Raw genomic sequence first — 19,673 nt, forward strand, 5'->3', positions numbered from 1 at the left:
AGGGCACCCTTTCTCCCGAGGAGACTGGGGAGCACCAGACTTCAGTACTCTGACCCGTGCCCAGCCTGGCCACCAGCTGCAACCACAGGGACACCAGAGACACAAGGACTTTGGAACCGCGTCTACCTACATCCTGTTCCTTTCCACCTGGCTCTGTGACCTTGGGCGAATCTTCCACTGAATTGAAGCCGGTTCTTGATTTATCAAAGAGGAAAGCGCCTTGTAGGATTTGCCAGAGTGCGTGAAATGTCTTTTTCGGGTACTTGTTGCTCGGATTTCCCATCCCAGGAACAGCGTTCCTTGGCCTTCCACATCTCATTCTAGCTGAGCTCCAACTGCCCGTGTGCTCACACTAGTAATTTCTTATTTGCTCGATTAATGTCAGCCGTGTTTATTTGTTTTTGCAGTGCTGATATCAAGCCCAGGGCATCAAGCAAAGGGATCTACCACAGCTACATCACATAGCTCCAAATGTCCTCTTTAATTGAATTTGAACTCCTTGTGGACAGATTACCTTCTGGAGCTCAGGGTCATTGCAATAAATACCTACTCTGTCATCCATCAGACTCGTCAATGGACAGGCAATGCACTCAATACCACCACGGCCCAGCAGAGGGCAGATGGTGACCAGCCTTCTCACCCAGTCACGCTCTCTCATCATCCAACAATCTCAAAAGCAGGACAGATGGGCAGATTTGTAGGCTATAAAAGGCAAGGGGGCCGGGGCCAGGACGGGAATGGCTATTCCCTTTAAATTAGTGGTTCGTTGCTTTTCCTGACTTAAAGACCTCTGTGACTACCTGTAAGTATATATGGTCTCTGAAAAGAAGATGTGCCGGAAAAGATCAAAAGTTGAAGGTGGTTTGTTCTAAAAAAGCACAGACAGCCTTTGCTTAAAAGATGGCTGGCTCAGTCAGCCCAGCATGGTGGCACAAGCCTTCGTCCCAGCATTGGGAGGCAGAGACAGGTGGATCTTTGAGTTAAAGGCCACCCTGGTCTGTCGGAGTTCTAGGGATCCTGTCTCAAAAAAGCCAAAACAAAACAGACTAGGAAAAAAAAAAAAAAAAAAAAGGTGCTTGCTTCTGAGTTGGATAACTAATCCACACTTACAAGGTGTCCCAGGCAGGCTGTGAAGCCAGTGCTCACCCTGTGCACATACTTTAAGTCAGTGGTTCTCAGCCTCTAATGCTGTGACTCTTTAATACAGTTCCTCATGTTGTGGTGATCTCCAACCATACAACTATTTTCATTACTACTTCATAACTATAATTTTGCTATTGTTATAAACCATAATGAAAATATGTGATATGCAGGATATCTGATATGCAACTCCTGTGAAAGGGTGTTTTGACCCTTGAAGGGGTCACAACCCACAATTTTGAGAAACACTGCTTTAAATAAATGTTCTGCATTATTGATTTACTTTAAGGTAAAGGCATAAAAGGCAGGCTTAGAGGGGTGGCAGTGGAGCCCTGGGAAAAAGCCAGCTGTAGAAAGGACTGGGAGGTGAGAAGTGAGAAGCTGTTGCCATGATGTGATCCAAGGTGACAGAGCTTGTTTAGAAATGACTGGCTTTTGTTGTCCTCTCTGTAGTGGCTAGTTGCTATCTTCACCCCCACTCCCACCCCCCCTATCCCCAGAGCTGAGCACCGAACCCAGGAGCCCTGCTGAAAGCAGAGCAATCTCAGGGTGGCCCTGGGGGTTGTGGCAGGCCACAAAATTGTCCGTGGCACTGTGATATAGAATGATTATATTTGATGGTGAAACCTTGGAAAACAGGAACTTCTCAAAGAAGGCTGAGACAGAAGGAAGGAGGGGGTCACAGACTGGGGCTCCTGAGGCTAGAGTCAAAACTTTTTCTTATTTAAAGATGGGGTCTCACAGCCAGACACAGTGGAGCAGGCCTTTAATCCCAGCACTCAGGAGGCAGAGGTAGGCTGATCTTTGTGAGTTCTGAGTTTGAGGTTAACAAACTCCTGGTTTACAAAGTGAGTTCCCGGACAGCCAGGACTATGTAGAGAAACCTTGTCTCAGCAAATAAATAAATAAATAAATAAATAAATAAATAAATAAATAAGGAAGAAAGGAAGGAGGGAAGGAAGAAAGAAAGAAAAAAGAAAGAAAGGAAGGAAGGAAAAAAGAAAGAAAGAAAGAAAGAAAGGAAGGAAGGAAGGAAGAAAGAAAGAAAGAAAGAAAGGGCCCCACTATGTAGCTATATAGGTCAGGCTGGCCGCAACTCTCAGAGCTCTGCTTTTCTCTGCCACCCTCTAGAGAACTAGGATTAAAGGTGTGCCCCCACCATGCCCAGAGCAAATCTAACTTTTTGATCCTTAATTTCACTTTCAAAATGGTGATAAAATTTACCTTGCAGGGTTATATTTGAAGATTTGGTGATCAGTGGTCCTCAGTCTTGATTGCATCTTTAAATCCTCATGCCCTGGACAAAGGCTGACCCCATGGCACTGAGATTTCAACCCCATGTAGTTTTACTGAGCTAAATAAATCCTGAACACAATTCAAGGCACACATTAGGCATTCAATACTGCTTATCATTGTTTAAGTGTTTGGTGTGTGTGTGTGTGTGTGTGTGTGTGTGTGTGTGTGTGTGTGTGTGTGTGTGTGTTGGGGCGTGTCTAGGTGGATATGGAGGCTGGAAGCAGATCTTTACCTCAATGCCTTGAGACAGGGTCTGCCTCTGTACAGGAAGCTTGCTTTATGGGCTCAGCTGACCAGTGATATCTCTGGATCTTTCTCTGTCTGTGTCACACAGTGCTGGGCTTATAGGCATGCATAGCCATGACTGGATTTTTTTTTGACCCACCAGGACAATGGGCATGTGCCATCAAGCCTGGCTTTCTTTTTTATTTTATTTTATAATTTTCTATGTTTGGGGGTTTTGCCTGCGTATATATCCATGAACCACCTGGATGCAGTGCCCACAGAGGCCAGAAGAGGGCATTGGATCTCCTGGGACTGGAGTTAGAGCAGTTGTGAGAGTCCCTTTGGGTTCTGGGAATCCAACACCTATGCTCTGCAGCCAGTGCTCTTAACTGTTGAACCACCGCTTCAATCCCTGTGACTGTTTCTTTATGTGGGTCCTAGGGATTTGAACTCTTCTTCATGCTTGTGAACAAGAGCTCTTGCCACTGAGCCATCCCCCAATCCTTTCTTTTTAATTGTTTTATGTGGTTTGTTGGTTTGTTGGTTTGTTGCGGGGGGGGGGGGGGGGGGGGGCAGGATTTTGCTGTGTTGCTCAGGATGACTTCAAACTCCCGGTCTCAGGTGATCCTCCGGCCTCAGCCCCTTCAGTGGCTCTGACTATAGGTGCATAGCACCATGACCGGCTTTAACCCCACAGTTTTGAAGATGAAGCCCATGTTGTTCTCATTGTTTTTTGTTGGGGGCGGGGGGGGGGGGGGGGGGGGAGTTCATATAAAGATTGTTGCAGAAATTGGATTTCCACCAAGCTTGTTTTCAGAACTCTGAACCGTCTGGAATTTGGTGATTGTGAAGGAGTGTGAGGGAGCAAGAGGCAGTCTCTGGTTGTCTTATTTGTCCTAACACCCAGCCAAGCTGACCAAAGCAGGGACTATCCTGCTCTAGCTGGTAACTTATATCACCACCTTTGGGGTATCCTTTTTGTCTGAAAGAACTGTGTGTACTGCATTTGCCTATTTCTGGAGTTACAGGTAAGGTCATTTTCCTCTTCTTCCTAGGTCCAAGTGCTAGCTGGGGCCTATCCCACAGGTGACTGTTGGTTTCCTAGTAATCCAAAAGTAGAGGCAGACTGCCTTCTTTTTGAAATGTGGTAACCTATATGCTTCTTCATCCACAGGCAGGTCCAGTGACTGTTTACTCTGCCCTACTACTTCCTTGCGGGTGAACCCAGCCTGAGGTGAATGGAAGCTGTGAGCCAGGCCTGCAGCTGTGATCACATGTCATAAGCGGCGAGACTGTCTGCCAGGAGCAGAGCCTCCACCAGTCCTAGCGGGACCGGATGCAGGGGTAGCCAGAATTGGCTCGCCTCGGGGAGCAGGCTCTAGGGGTAGGGAGGCAGGCAACCGGTACATGGCTGCTATTAGCAAATCAAACCAAATGACACTAGTTACATTTCAATTTCAGATACACACTTCTTAGTGTATGTCTCCTGTAACACTCATTATTTACCTAAAATTCAAGATTAACTGCATGCTTTCAGTTTTCTTTGTTAAATCTGGTAAATCCGTGTCTGCTCAAATAGCTAAGGTCATAGTAACAGTCTCTGCTGTCCAACGTTTCCACATTCAGCTTCCACAGCCCAGCTCCGGAACAATGCGTGGCTCCCAGCTGCTTCTACAATGTAACCAGGACTCCCTGGCCTCAGCTCTTCTGCAAGCCCAGCTGACCTGATTAGACCCATTCCCATCTCTGTCCATGTGTTCACTGAGTACCTACTGGGTGCAGGCATCATGCTGAATTCTTCCTTTTCATTGTCTCATTGGCTTTTCATAAGACCCAGCACACAGGAACCCATAATAATTCCATCTACCAGTGAAAAGACAGGCACTCTAAGATAATGCTTCATGTATGCCTTAGGGTTTCTATTGCTGTGAAGAGACACCATGACCACAGCAACCCTTATAAAGAAAAACATTTAATAGGGGTGGCTCACTCACAGTTTCAGAAGTTCATACCATTATCATCATGGTGGGACATGGCGGTGTACAGGCAGATGTGGCGCTGGACAAGTAGCTGAGAATGCTACATCTTACAGGCAACAAGAAATGGTCTGAGACACTGGGTGGTATCTTGAGAATATATGAGACCTCAAAGCCTGCCTCCACAGTAACACATTTCCTCCAAGACTACACCTACTCCAACAAGGCCACACCTCCTAATAGTGCCACTCCCTATGAGATTATGGGGGCCAATTACATTCAAACTACCACAATGTTTACTTGTTTATTTTGTGTGCACCTGTGTGTATATTTGTATGTGGACAAGTATACGAGTGCACACAAGCTTGTAGAGGACAGAGGATAACCTTAGGTGTCATTCCTCAGAAGCCATTCACATTGTTTAGGAGATAGGATCTCTCACTGGCCCCAGGGATCCAAATGTCTCTGCCTCCCCAGAGCTGAAATTAGAAGCACACTAATACCACACCTGACTTCATTGTCCTCCTCCTTCTCCTCCTCTTCCTTCTTTTTCTTCTTCAACAGGTTCTCACTGTATATCCCTGGCTAGCCAGGAATTTGGAATTCAATATGGAGACCAGGCTGACCTCAAACTCCCAGAGATCCACCTGCCTCTGCTTCCTGAATGCTAGAGTTAAATGTATATGCCACCATGTCCATCAACCCCTGGGATTTTTGGTGTGTGTGTGTTGGGGGAGGTGTTTGTTTGTTTTTTGGAGACAGGGTTTCTCTGTCTAGCTCTGGTGCCTGTCCTGGATCTTACTCTGTTAACCAGGCTGACTTTGAACTCACAGAGATCTGCCTGCCTCTGCCTCCCGAGTGCTGGGATTAAAGGCATGCTCCACCACTGCCTGGCTGGTTGTTTGTTTGTTTGTTTGTTTTTTAAGCTCAGGCCCTTATGCTTGCAAGGTTGTGCCATTTCCCCAGCCTCAGATAGTGCTCCTTAGACTGAGTTCCCTGGGCCAGCAGCAGTAGTAGCACTTGGGAATGCGGTGGGAATTCATTCTCTGCCTATCCACCTGCCAGACCTGATGAGTCAGAAACTGAGGATGTGGGCTGGCAGCTGTTGGTGTCTCACGTAAGTCCCTTCCCTTCTCTCCCGAACCCTTGGCTTGATACTCGGTCTAATATGAAATCTGAAATGTGTAAGAAATGAAGTCTCCACCCAGGCCGAGATTAAAGCACAGCAGAGGGCCTTCAGGAAGGTTGTTTAGGACCTACTGACGCCAGGGCTGGGCCAGGCCCTGGGGATGCCATATGGACTTCACAGTCATGGTGCTAGGTCTAAGAGGACGAGAGTCAGGCAACTGCCATGTCAAGTGAGTACACCTCCAGGAGCCCACAGCCAGGTGAAGGGGGTCACAGAGCACTTTCTCTAGTACACATGGAGGCCTGAAAGCCCAGTTCAAATTAGAAGAGGAGTGGGGCATTGTGGGGCCTACCTTACAGGAAGGCTGAACGCTGCTGCCTGGAAGTAGTTTGGCGTTGCTGCAGCAGGGTGAGGAAAGTGGTTGTGGTGTCCCCTGCCCTAAGAGCAACAGAAAAAAACACTGTGGAAGCCCTCTGGCTTCTAGGTAAAGGGAGCACTTGAGAAAATGGAGGGTGGAGGAGGGTGAGGAGAGATCCAAGGGGTGCTGGGCCTTTCCATCCCTTAGGTCAAGAGAGCCTCTGTCCTCTAAGGCATCTGTAGAGATTCAACTTCCAATTACATCTGCCAGCAGGTAGGAGGTTCAGAAGTCCAGCCCATGCTCTGGGTACAAGGCCTGCTCTTCCAGGGCTCGCAGAGGGAAAGGGCTTGGGAAGCTCCTTCTCCGGCCCCACCCCTGCTGGGCTCTGCCTCTGCCGTCCTTGCCAAAGAAAAGCCTTTAGTGCCAGCTGAGGACTGACTGGCATGGCCATGTTGCCTGGCAGTGTCCAGGCTCCAACTGCCTTTCTCAGGAAAGACGTCAGATGGTTGAGCCTTTTCGGAATTTGACAGTAAACCTGACCTAAAGAGGAAAACCGAACGGCCACTGTGGAAAGTGAGCTTTTTTCTGTGTCTGAAAAGAAAGTTCTCCAGCAGGCTGGGGATGCAACCCTGTTGGAAGAGTGCTTGTTTAGTGTGCAAAAGACCCTGGGTTCAAACCCCAACAGTCCATATAACTGAGCAAGGCAGAGGAGGAGGATCAAAAATGCAAGGCCTTCCTCGGTTACGAAGTGTGTGAGTCAACCTTGGGACAGGGAGACTGTTTTTTATTTTTTTTTATTTTTTATTTTTTTTGACACAAGGTCTCATTACATAGCCTTGACTGGACTGGAGCTTGCTTTGTAGATCAGGCTGGCCTTGAACTCACAGAGATCCAACTGCCTCTGCCTCCACAGGGCTGGGATTAAATGCAGGTGCCACAATCCCTGGCCTGAGACTTTATCTTAAAAAAAAAATTCTTCACAGTCTTGAGAGATGTCTCAATTAACTCACCATTAAGAGTACTGCCTGCTCTTCCAGAGGATCTGGGTTCAGTTCCCAGCACCCATATGGCAGCTCATAACCATCTGTAATTCCAGATTCAAGGAATCACACACCCTCATCTGGCCTCTGTGGGCACTGAATATATATATGGTACACATATAGTCACACACACTCACACAAATACACATTAAATAATGAATAAATGAACTTTAAAAAAAATCCTTTGGGATTCACCAAATGCCCAGTACACAAACACTCCACACACCTAACTCTACAAGGCAGTACAGCTGAGCATCCCATGACTTACCAGGCTGTTTCTGCCACACGGCTCACAGTTCATGGCACTGGCGCTTCTCCATCCAAGAATGGACTTTCCGTAGCTACTCATGTGGCATACCCACCAACCTCACAACTACTTGAGGGTCACCTCAATGGAGTCTTCTCTGTCTCTTCTGAGTCATGTTTCCTTCCTCCATTCTTTTCCTTCCATGGGTCTGGGAGAAGCCTGAGGGCCTGGGTTTAGAGCCCCTCCCCCCACATGCAAGCTGGATGCGGAAGCACCATGTCCCTGTCACTCTGGCTACAGAGTGGGTGTGTGTTGGGGGGAGAGTGGGGGACAGCAGCAGAGTGGGGATGGACACAGGAGGATCCTAGGAGCTCTGGCCAACCAGTATAACTGAAATATCTAGCTCTAGGTTCAGTAGAGAAACGGTCTCCAAAAATAAAAATAAAGAGCAAAGGAGGAAGATGACCGTCTGGCCTCTACCTATGCCTACACCCACATGTAACTCATTTGGGTGAGTACTCATGCACACACACACACACACACACACACACACACACACACACACACAATCACTCCCTCACATGCTATTATAGCTTACGTCTTGATGATAGCTGGTGTTTGCCTCCTTCCACAGGAATGTGGACCCTGGGAGGACAAGATGTTTGGTCTGTCTTCACTAATCTATCTGAAGATCAGGGTCTGGTGCACACTAGGCCTCCAATAAAAATAAGTGACCCTGTAGTCACATCTTCCATTGTCCCGCCTCCATCCCAGTCTCAGTCCCTTGTAACTGCCACTGGCTTCTCCCCCCCACACACACACACTAGAACCTACCCCAGGGAGCAAGACTTGTCGGGTGTCTGTTTGCCTTGGGGCCTTGAGAGGATACTGGTTGTTTGACCTTGCATCCCTGCCAAGTTGCAAGCGTGTGTGAAATGATAAATTCCAGCTTATTGTTATTATTGATTTTGAGGGCTCTGATAAGAGGGTAAAAGGACAGCAGATGAGGAGAAGGGGATGACAAGTGACCAGACAGTCAGAGTGGGGAGAAAATGCACTCACAGCTTTCCTGAGGTCCCTGCTCTGTCGTTTTCCTAGCAGCGCTTAGAGCAGCAGCCAGCTGCAAGCCAGGGCTATGTGCCACGTACCATGAGCATGAGCCACGTGGCAGAAACAGGCCTGTTGAATCATGGAACGCGCGGCTTCCACTGGTTTGTAGAGTTTGGTGTGTGGAGTATTTTTGCTTTTTACAGTCCAGCTGTCTGTAATGATTTCCTTCCCGTGGCCTTGTTCACCAAAGTGTCCCTGAGTGACTAGCTGAGTCACCGAATTCCTTGCCGTTTAGGACACTGGCTCAAGCACCAAGGACCAGTTCTTCTGTGGAGGTGGAATCTTTGTGGGTTGCCAAAGAGTGCCTGGGGAAGACAGAACAAAGAACTCCCATCTTTAACATGCACCCTTCCCCAGAAATATAATTTAGAAAACAAGTAAAAATAAGCAAGAAATTCCATTTGTTAAATCACCAGGGAATGGCTATAAAGCCTGAAGAATTGTTTGTCAGTGACCATCAGGCCAGTGCCAAACTGAAAAGGGTGGGACCCACTAGAAACCAAGGTCCATCCCTTAGTTGCAGTATGAAGGTCTGAAAGAAAATAAAGAGAACTCTCCGGCCCCGTGGTGGGACTATCTACGTGTGCAGCACCTCTGTAATGTAAGAGCCAGTTCTTGGTAAAAATCAAATGTGCACAAAACTCACAGTGTAGCATTTTCATTTCTGGGGTGGTCTCTGAGAAAGTTTACTCAGATCTGTAAAAACAAAAAGAGATAATTTGTTATAGTGTTGGAGATAGGTGGGGGATTTGGAGCAAAAGGAACCCTTGGGATTGAGTAAACAAAATATTGTAGAGGTACATTGTTGCTTTAACTGTCAACTTGACACTGCTTAGAATCTCCTGGGAAGAGGAGTCTCAATGAGGGATTGTCTATATGGGTCTGTTTTTCTGGGCGTATCTGTGAGTATTGTCTTGCTTACTTGATGTGGGTGGGAAGACCCAGCCTACTGTGGGTAGCACCATTCCCTAGGTAGGGAGTCCTGAATTGTGGGGAAAGCTAGCCAAGCACAAGCAAGCAAATGAGCATAAACGTGCTGATTTCTTTTTGCCTTTGACTGGATGTGATATGACTATTTGAATAGCTGCCTTGACTTCCCCACAATGGGCTGTAACCTGAAATTATGAGAGGAAAACCTTCCCTTCCCCCCCTAGGTTTCTTTTTATCAGGACATTTTATCACAGTACCAGAAATAAAAACTAAAACATGTGCCTTGAAATTCTGCATGGTAGTAAAAACAAACAAACAAACAAACAAACAAACAAACAAACACCCCCCACATAGATTAGCTGTAGCTACAGTAACATGTACGGAGCTTACAGAGTTAAAGTGGGAAAAGAATAAAAGAAAATTTAAAATAATGTTCCTGTTTCATTAAGGCATAATTAATGTATAGTAAACCACACACATTTGAAGTGTTCAATTTGAGTTTTGGGTATACATGATTATGATTAGGATAATGATTGTATCTATCATGCCTCAAAGTAGGAAGTATACACACACACACACACACACACACACACACACACACACAAATGGGCAGATGTTTAACACCTACTGTCAAATTTGAAAGAGTTAAACAGTTTGTTTACATGTATAGTGTATGTACTATAATCCCATGATTATAAGAGTAAATAATATTTGGATACCCTGAAAAAAATCTGAAAAAAATAACTACTGTGGTGGTTTGAATAAGAATGGCTGCCATAGGCTCATATATGAATGTTTAGTCATCAGGGAGTGGAACTGTTTGAAAGGATAAGAAGGATTAGGAAGTGTGACTTTGTTGGAGGAAGTGTGTCACTGAGGGTGGGCTTTGAAGTTTCAAAAGTCCACATCAAACACAGACTCTCTTTCTGCCTATGTGTAAATCAAAATGTAAAGTTCTCAGTTCCAGAGTCACACCTGCCTGCATGCTACCATGCTCCCTGCCATGATGATAATGGACTAAGCCTCTGAAACTGTAAACAAGCCCCCAGCTAAATGTTTCCTTTATAAGAGTTGCTTTGGCAATTTATAGCAAGCCAACAGCAAACATCAAATTAAACAGAGAGAAACTTAAAACGATACCACAAAATTCAGGAACAAGACAAGGCTGTCCACTCTCCCCATATTTATTCAATATAGTACTAGAAGTTCTAGCTAGAGCAATAAGACAACATAAGGAGATCAAAGGGATACAAATTGGCAAGGAAGAAGTCAAACTTTCACTATTTGCAGATGATATGATAGTATACATAAGTGACCCCAAACTCTACCAGGGAACTCCTACAGCTGATAAACTCCTTCAGTAAAGTGGCAGGATACAAGATCAACTCAAAAAAATCAGTAGCCCTCCTATACACAAATGATAAAAGGGCTGAGAAAGAAGTCAGAGAAACATCACCCTTTACAATAGCCACAAATAATATAAAATACCTTGGGATAACACTAACTAAACAAGTGAAGGACCTTTTTGATAAGAACTTTAAATCTCTAAAGAAAGAAATTGAAGATATCAGAAAATGGAAGGATCTCCCATGTTCATGGATAGGTAGGATTAACATAGTAAAAACGGCAATCTTACCAAAAGCAATCTACAGATTCAATGCAATCCCCATCAAAATCCCAACACAATTCTTCACAGACCTGGAAAGAAAAATACTCAACTTCATATGGAAAAACAAAAGACCCAGGATAGCTAAAAGAATCCTATACGATAAAGCAACCTTTGGAGGCATCACCATCCCTGACCTCAAACTCTACTATAGAGTTATAGTAATAAAAACAGCTTGGTACTGGTATGAAAACTGACATATGGACCAATGGAATCAAATTGAAGACCCTGACATTAATCCATGCACATATGAACACCTGGTTTTTGACAAAGGAGCCAAAACTATACAATGGAAAAAAGAAAGTATCTTCAACAAATGGTGCTGGCATAACTGGATGTCAATATGTAAAAGATTACAAATAGATCCATATCTGTCACCATGCACAAAACTCAAGACCAAGTGGATTAAAGACCTGAACATAAATCCAGTTACACTAAACTTAATAGAAAAGAAAGTAGGAAGCACTCTTGAACGAATTGGCACCAGAGACCATTTCCTGAGTACAGACCCTGAGTACAACAAGTAATAAATGGGACCTCTCAAAATTGAGAAGCTTTTGCAGGGCAAAAGACACAGTCAATAAGACAAAAAGACAGCCAACAGAATGGGAAAAGATCTTCACCAACCCCACATCTGACAGAGGATTGATCTCCACAGTATATAAAGAACTCAAGAAAATAGACATCAAAATACTGAACAGTCCAATTAAAAAAATGGGCTAAAGAGCTAAACAGAGAATTCACAAAACAAGAATCACAAATGGCTGAAAGACATTTAAAGAAATGCTCAACATCCTTAATCATCAGAGAAATGCAAATCAAAACGACTCTGAGATACCACCTTACACCTGTCAGAATGGCTATGATCAAAAACACCAATGACAGTCAATGTTGGAGAGGATGTGGAGCAAAGGGAACACTCCTCCACTGTTGGTGGGAATGTAAACTTGTACAACCACTGTGGAAATCAGTATGGCGGTTTCTCAGAAAATTAAGAATCGAACTACCTCAAGATCCAGCCATCCTACTCTTGGGCATATACCCAAGGAATGCTGATTCATACCATAAAGATACATGCTCAGCTATGTTCATAGCAGCACTATTTGTAATAGCCAGAACCTGGAAACAACCTAGATGCCCGTCAACGGAAGAATGGATGAAAAAAAATGTGGTACATATACACAATGGAGTACTACTCAGCAGAGAAAAACAATGAAAGCATGAAATTTGCAGGCAAATGGATGGAACTAGAAAAAATCATCCTGAGTGAGGTAACCCAAACCCAGAAAGACAGTCATGGTATGTACTCACTCATAAGTGGATTCTAGATATAAAATAAAGAACAATCAGACCACAACCCATAGAACCATGGAGGCTATATATATAGCATGGAGGTCCCTAGGACGACTGTGGCTTATAATAAATTTTGGTTTTACTCAATTATTGAAAAAAAAAATAGCCAAATGAATGGAAACACATGAACTATGAACCAAAGGCTGAGGGGCCCCCAGCTGGATCAGGCCCTCTGAATAGGTGAGACAGTTGATTGGCTTGATCAGTTTGGGAGGCAACTAGGCAGTGGGACCAAGTCCTGTGCTCATTGCGTCAGTAGGCTGTTTGAAACCTGGAGCTTATGCAGGGACACTTGGCTCAGTCTGGGAGGAAGGGACTGGACCTGCCTGGACTGAGTCTACCTGGTTGATCGCAGTCCTCGGGGGAGGATTTGCCCTGGAGGAGGTGGGAATGGGGGGTGAGCTGGGGGTAAGGGGTGAGAATGGGAGCGGGGAGAATAGGGGAACCCGTGGCTGATATGTAGAACTGAATGGAATTGTAAAATAAAATTTAAAAAAAGAAGGGGGAAAATGTACTCTTAGAAGCTTAATGGCTCTCTGAGCATTTGGTGAGGAGTGGGGAACAGAGGAATGTCAGCTCCAATGATGCTCCTCCAGAGGAACTGGAGTGAAAGCAGCTGAACCTGTTCCTGATAATGAGGTTTCATCCTGCAGTCTGGGGAAAGTAGGAGACTAAGGAGGCCCCCAGACTGCTGAGGAGTTTGGGACAAAGATTTCGTCACTATTTAGCAAAAGCTGAAAGGAAATGGAGTTTGGAGCCACACTGCTTTTGTTTGAGTATCAGCAAATTGATGCCTGGCTCTTTTAAGAAAGATGATTTCTAATAGATGCATTGGAAGATTTTTCTAAAAGCTTTACAGCAGCTCAATAGGAAGTTCTACCCTCACCCTGAGGTGAGGCTTCTGGGTAGAGTGACCCGAAAGTTCTGCTATAACTGAGTGAAGTTTCAGCAACATTTGTTTGAATTGTGGCACTCAGGGGAGCTGCAATGAGTTTGAGTGATGGAACAGCACCTGGCTGGTGGCTGCTGTGTACACTTCTGCTGGTTCTGGAATGGCTGGAAGGGCTGGTGGGAAAGGTGGCTTTGGGGAGTGGCATCATCCCAAGTGTTACAGTCCCCTAGCAACAGCACTCATCAAATCCCAGACTCAAGGGAGTTAGATATAACCACTCTAGAGCCACTGACAAATTAGGCTCTTGTTCCCAACTGTCAGAGGAACTTTAAGGATGTTACCAAAACTGACTGTGAACTTCAGAAATGAATCAGTTTTGAGTTCACCTGCAATTTTAACTGTGGTGATTCTTGATTCATGTACTCTGTCTTGTTGGAAGAGAATGTTAAATGGTTCTATTAAAAGATCTGTTTTAGTTGCTTACTAAAGTTTACAAGGTAAATCCTATAGTTTGCTTTTGAATATAAGTTTGTAAGAAGTGTAAATACACGTACTAAACAGTCATGCTAGTTGTAAATATGTATAGTAATGTTCATAGCTAGAATTAAGTTGATATTAATGAACCAGGGTTTGATGAAGCTAAGGGAATCTTTAAGTTTGACGTAGTTTCTTTGATGCAGTTTGCATCAAGAGTTTATTGATTTTAAAAAAGGGCTTGGCACAGCTAAGGCTGTCATAGACATCTTAAGACCCATTCAAAAAAGAACATTCCATTTTGGTCACCCTCTATTCCTTTACTGGGGGGCGGTGGCAGCCTAGGGATCACTGGGTTGTTCAAACTACTTGTAGGCTCTTAGTAGGGACCTGAGTTAAAGTTGAATTAAACTCTGTACTCCCTCATGACATAGGCTGGTAGTCAGGGACAGGCAATGTTCTTGTTAGCTTCCAACCTAAGACAAGAGTATGCTTGATGGAAAGTGTATCTCCATGATGGGTAAGGTTTGTCTAACTGAAGATGACCTCTGGCACACACAGTCTATCTGAGGGGCCTGAGGGGCTCTTTGAAATATTAAGAGGAGGGACTTGTGGGAGCTCACAGAGGTTTCCTAGTGAGATCTGAGCTTGCTTTACCCAGCAGGGCTGCATAAGGGGATGGATTGACCACATGCATGGTTATCAGGTGTTTGGGAGGGTCTGCACTTGTATGTGCCGTATGCTTTGATCAAGCAAGGGGGAGGTTTTTTTGCCCTGCCTCTTGGCATTCCTTTAAAAAGCCCTTTAGAAGAGACAGAAGGGGCTGGTAGATTTTGATCCAGATCCTCCCAAAGCTATCCTGTGTTTCTGTCTGTCTCATCTCTGCTATCTTTCTATTAATTCCTTCGGCCTCTCTCCTCTTCATAGGAACCCTGTAAAAGGTGGGGGCAGGCCCCCCACAAACCTCATGCTTGTGTGGCTAGCATTTTACTCACTGAGCCATCCTCCTAGGACACTTAATTAAAACAACTTTTAAATTATATTTATTTATTTATGGGGCAAGAAAAGTAGCAGGAGTCAGTTCTTGCTTTCTACAGTGTGGGTTCTGGGGATGGGACTCAGATTTTCAAGCTTGGCAGCAAGTGCCTAACCTTTTGAGCCCTCTCACTGGTCCTTTTTCTTTTGAAGAAAAATAATTTGCCTCTTTGATTAAATATCATCAACAACTTCTCCTCCTCCTTGTTCTCCTCCTCCTCCTCCTCTCCTCCTCCTCCTTCGAGTCCTCCTCCTCTGGGATACCTCCATACACTAACATGTGCGTGCTGGTTACTGCCTTTGCCTGGAGTCACTTCTTGTCATTTCTCCAGATTCAGCTTCTAGCTTCCAGTGTCATTGGGAACCCATTCCACACTTGCCTATATCTTGTTTCTTTGGCCTTTTGGTTGTTTCCCCCCCTTCTGACACTAGGGATTGAACTCAAGGCTTTGACTATGCCAGATAAGCACTGTATACTCCAGTTGCAACTCTCTTCTCCCACTAGTCTTTATATTTTGTTTTTGTTTTTCGAGTTGGGGTTTCTCTGTGTAGCCTTGGCTGTCCTGGAACTCACTCTGTAGACCAGGTTGGTCTCGAACTCACAGAGACCCACCTGCCTCTGCCTCCTGGATACCGGGATTAAAGGCATGAACTACCACTACCCTGCTAGTCTTTATTTTGAGACAAGGTCTTGCTAAAGTTGCCAAGGCTGGGTCAAACTTGTGATCTTTCTGCCTTATCCTCCTGAATATCTGGGATTGCATATAAATATCACCATACTTGTCACACACTGGTTATTATACCCTCAGTTCCATGTTTCCCAAAGCAGCTAGCCTTTGCATATTTTCTTCCAGAACTGTAACTTTACATTTCTTTCTCTTCAGAAATATGGAGTTCCTTGGCATCTGGGGGAGTGTCTTTCTTACCCTTGCATCACCTAGAGGGCCTAGATCAGAAAAGGTGATTGGAAAAGTTGATTGAATAAATGAAAATAAATTGGAGCACAACCTATTCTATATACTCATTCATTCAAGAAATACTTATTGAGTTCCTGAACATGTCTGCCCATGTTCCAGGTGTTGAAAATAAGCAAGACAAACATTCCTGCCCCAAGGGACACGAGAGACAAATATTGAGGTTATAAGGGCTAGAACAAAGGAAGACAGAGTGATGGAGATTTGGGCTTGATATCCATTGAAGGAACTACCGTTTGAGTAGAACTTTGAAGTGAGAACACACCTTTCTGATGCCCAGGAGAAGACATACTAAGTGCAAATGTCCTTCATGTTCCAGGAGCAGGAAGGAGGCTAGCGTTGCTGGCTGAGGAATGAGGAAGAAGGAGATGCACTTGTTAGAAGAAAGAGCAGACTGCATGGATCCTAGGGCCCCTGGAATAAAGCTTTGGGTTTTTACTGTGCCCAAGATAGGAACCGCTGGATGTTTTAAAGAGGAAAGGAACATACTTTGACTTAGGCTTTAACAAGATCCCTGTGGCTGCTGTGCTGAGCACAGGCTGTAATGAAGAGGAGCAGGTAGGGAAGAAGCTCCCGCAGCATTCCCTGTGTACAGACTTCTAAAAAGAGGGCCAGCAGGCTTGCTAATGATTGAGATGACTATGATTGGAAGAGAGAGAGGAAAGGTGGCTGCGATGCTTTAGCCTGGTCATTAAAAACGCTGGACTTGATACAGACTGTAACGAGGAAGATTGTGTGATGGCCATATGCAACATGTTAAGGTATTAGTGTTTGACTCTGGACACGTTAAATTTGACACATTACATAGGTTTGCTGACTGTAATAAACTCAGCCTTTTTATTGTTGTTGAGACAGGGTCTTACTATGTAGCCCAGGCTGATCCCAAACTGGCAATCCTCCTGCTTCAGCCTCTTTGAGTGAGATTACAGGTGTAGGCCATCACACACAGCCTTATTTTAAACACTGAACACCAAGACATGGAGCAGAAAGCTTTATATAGACTGCCGTTTAATTCTCTCACTTATCCTATATATCCTAATATTTTGTTGCCTTTTGTGGATGAGAGATTATAGCCAATTGATGTTGAATATAAGCAGATTTGGGATTGGGACCTAGTCAGTCTTCAAAGCTCTATTTGTGAATCTGGATTCGAAGGGTGAGGAGCACTTTCTGAACATAGTTGCCACAGATTTGGGTTCCGTTATAAAAAGATGCCTGGAATATGAAACAAGATTTTATCCCAGGCCAACAGCAGCTGCAAAAATGAACGTGATGGGAGCAGGTGTTTGAAAGCTCCGGTATCCTAAGATAGTGTTAGGGAAGCGGTGACCATAAATTCGTTTCGGCTACTATTTCTTGGAGTGAACAAGATACTACAGCCTGCAGTGAAACCTTGGTGGTGTTAAAAAATATCTCCCTAAGGTTGGTAGTTTGGAATCACTGCACTGAGGAGATAGGGCGCACGGGTTTTGGGATCCTTGCCCAGACGGCCCTACAGAAAGACCAGGATATGGAGCACAAAGGCCGGGAACGGATAGGGCCTCAGCATCCGCCTCGGTGTCCACCTCCTCTACCCCCTCCGTCCTCCACACAGAAACCGTAGGCGGGTGGCTGGCCGGCGCATGCGCTCTGGGTAAGGCCCGCTCCCCGCGACGTCAGGGGGCTCGCGCCCGTTCCCAAAGCCCCGCCCCCTAGCGCCTGAAGCGACCTGGGCGGGGGAGGGGGGCGGCCACGCCCCCAGCCGAGTCGCGGAGGGCCGATCGGAGCCGAACTCCTCCGAGCACCACCGAGCTCGGCCGAGCGGCCGGGAGACGGTTGGTGCAGCTCGTCCCCGCCGCAGAAGCAGTCCGTGGCTCCGGCGTCGCCGCCGCTGCCCCCGCCGCCGCCACCGCCGCGGGGCCTGCGTCGGCCGCCCGCCCGCCCGCCCGCCCGGGAGGGAGGGAGGCCTGCAGCGCGGGGAGAGCGGCCGGGCCGCGGGTGCCGCCGTCGCCAGGTGAGCGCCCGCCGAGACCCGTCGTCTCCCTCCGTAGCTGTCAGCCCCCGGTGTCTGTGCGGCTCCCCGCCTGTCAGCCCCTGTGTGTTTGCGAGCGCCTTCCCGCCAGGCCCGGCTCCCGCCGGGCCCTGTCAGCCGCCAGCACCCCCGCTCCGAGCGGCCCCGCCCCTTCCCCCTGACGCCCCGCCCTCCCCATCTGTCAGCGCCGCGCTCGCTGTGGGTCCGGCGTCCCGGAGTCCCGGGTCAAGGTGGTCGCGCGGGGCAGGGTTGCAGAGGGAGCCGGAGCGGGCGGTGGAGGCCTGGCCGTGGGCGCGCGTGTCCGCACTCCCGCGGGCGGCTGCGGGCGGCTGGCACCCCGGGCCTCTGGTGCAAAGAGCGTCGGGACTCGAACCACTCAGGGGTACAGTAGAATCCTCCTTCCCCACGCGGAAACGCCAGGGTTCCGGGATGCCCAGATGGGCGTGTGAGCGGAGTTTGGGACTTGTTAAGCCTTGCCAGTTTCGGGGTTTTCATTCAGAGAAACCTGTTGGAAGTGACTGAGGAGTGGGTGGGATGCGGGGCTTAGGTGGCAAGTGTCTGAGAGCTTGAGTCGTTTGGAGTTGCATTTATGAACAGTGATTGCCGTGGTATTGTGCGAGAAACGGTTACGTGATTCGGGTGGGGTAGGGGGTTAGAGAAGAGAAAGCATGTTCCTTTCTGCCTTTATCGGTGTCATGCCAACACATATATTTATCTAGATAGCCTACAATGTTTATTCATGAGGCATCCACACATTTTTTAATTAAAAAGGAATACGGCACTTTCCATTTATATACATGTTCTCATATGTTGCTATCTTGATTTTTTTTTTTGTTTGTGGTAACTTAGTATTGCAATATTTCAAAACTAAAAGAAATGTGTTCTAAAACAATTGGTAGCTTGCCGGATAATTCTCAACCGAGGAGAAAAGAGCCAAAAGCACACTTCATTAGCTGGAACAACTGATTCGGGCTTAATTTGCTTCTAAGAGACATACAGTGGAAAAATCCAGAAACAGCAAAGGAGTATGAAAGAGCCTTAGGAAATGAGCGAAAAGGGCCTTTGTCTGTATGCCTTGGAGAGATGGTATCAAAGTTGCTTTAAGGGACAGGGCTGCCATGTAATGATAAACATATTAACCAAGTTGATTTTGTGACCTTGATACATTGGGCCATTCTTGATTTGTGCAGTGGTTCGTGACAGGCAAACATTGCATGGGAAGTGTGGTAATTTTTTGGACGAAAAAAAGTTCCCTATGTTGTTGTTTTTTTCCCCCTCAGTTGAAGTAAGGTTTCCGACTACCTTCATCCATGATTGGGGGTGCAGTGTGTGTGTGTGTGTGTGTGTGTGTGTGTGTGTGTGTGTGTCCATCCGTATGTGCTTTTGCTTGCTTGTGTGAAGCCATTTCTCTGTTTTTCTGTCACTGATTTATATTTAAGGCAGAAAACTTGAGTAACAAAAGAATAAGTGAAAAAAAAACCCTTATAATTACATAAACTCTAGTAAACTTGTTTGGCATTTATTTTTTTCAGTCTTTTTTCCCAATTATATGTGTTTTCTTTTTTTTTCACTCTCTCTGTAAAAGTGCTACCAGCCTATATGATTTTTATTGTATGCTTTTCCTTCCATTTATAAACAGATTATGAGGGGTATGACTAGCTTTTATGAGGAACTATTTTCCCTTTGTAATTCCTTTAAAAAGAAATCCAGGCCGTGGAAGTTCTCTGCTTGCACCCCTCCAGTAACTTCTCTGAAAGTCAGCTCTCCAGTCCCTCCTGTGGCCTGCTGGCTGCCAGTCTCTAGCCTGGCCCAGTCAA

At 46.0% G+C, this 19,673-nt stretch overlaps 1 protein-coding gene across 5 annotated transcripts in view; it reads left to right on the forward strand.

Annotated features, from left to right (window-relative positions):
- The first annotated feature begins 17,698 nt into the window (after window positions 1-17,698).
- The window catches only part of Zhx3 (zinc fingers and homeoboxes 3), a 128,010-nt gene continuing 126,035 nt past the window's right edge, over window positions 17,699-19,673 (forward strand). For 2 of the 5 annotated variants that reach the window (XM_076571232.1, XM_042276712.2), the window contains exon 1: window positions 17,699-17,838. The gene's annotated coding sequence lies outside the window, so the exon portion shown is untranslated. Of the gene's footprint in view, window positions 17,839-18,078; window positions 18,239-19,673 lie in introns of those variants that run through there. The other 3 variants (XM_076571234.1, XM_076571231.1, XM_042276709.2) reach the window with 2 other exon arrangements.

The sequence above is a fragment of the Peromyscus maniculatus genome, chromosome 4 (assembly GCF_049852395.1).
Source record: "Peromyscus maniculatus bairdii isolate BWxNUB_F1_BW_parent chromosome 4, HU_Pman_BW_mat_3.1, whole genome shotgun sequence".
NCBI classification, from domain to species: domain Eukaryota; kingdom Metazoa; phylum Chordata; class Mammalia; order Rodentia; family Cricetidae; genus Peromyscus; species Peromyscus maniculatus.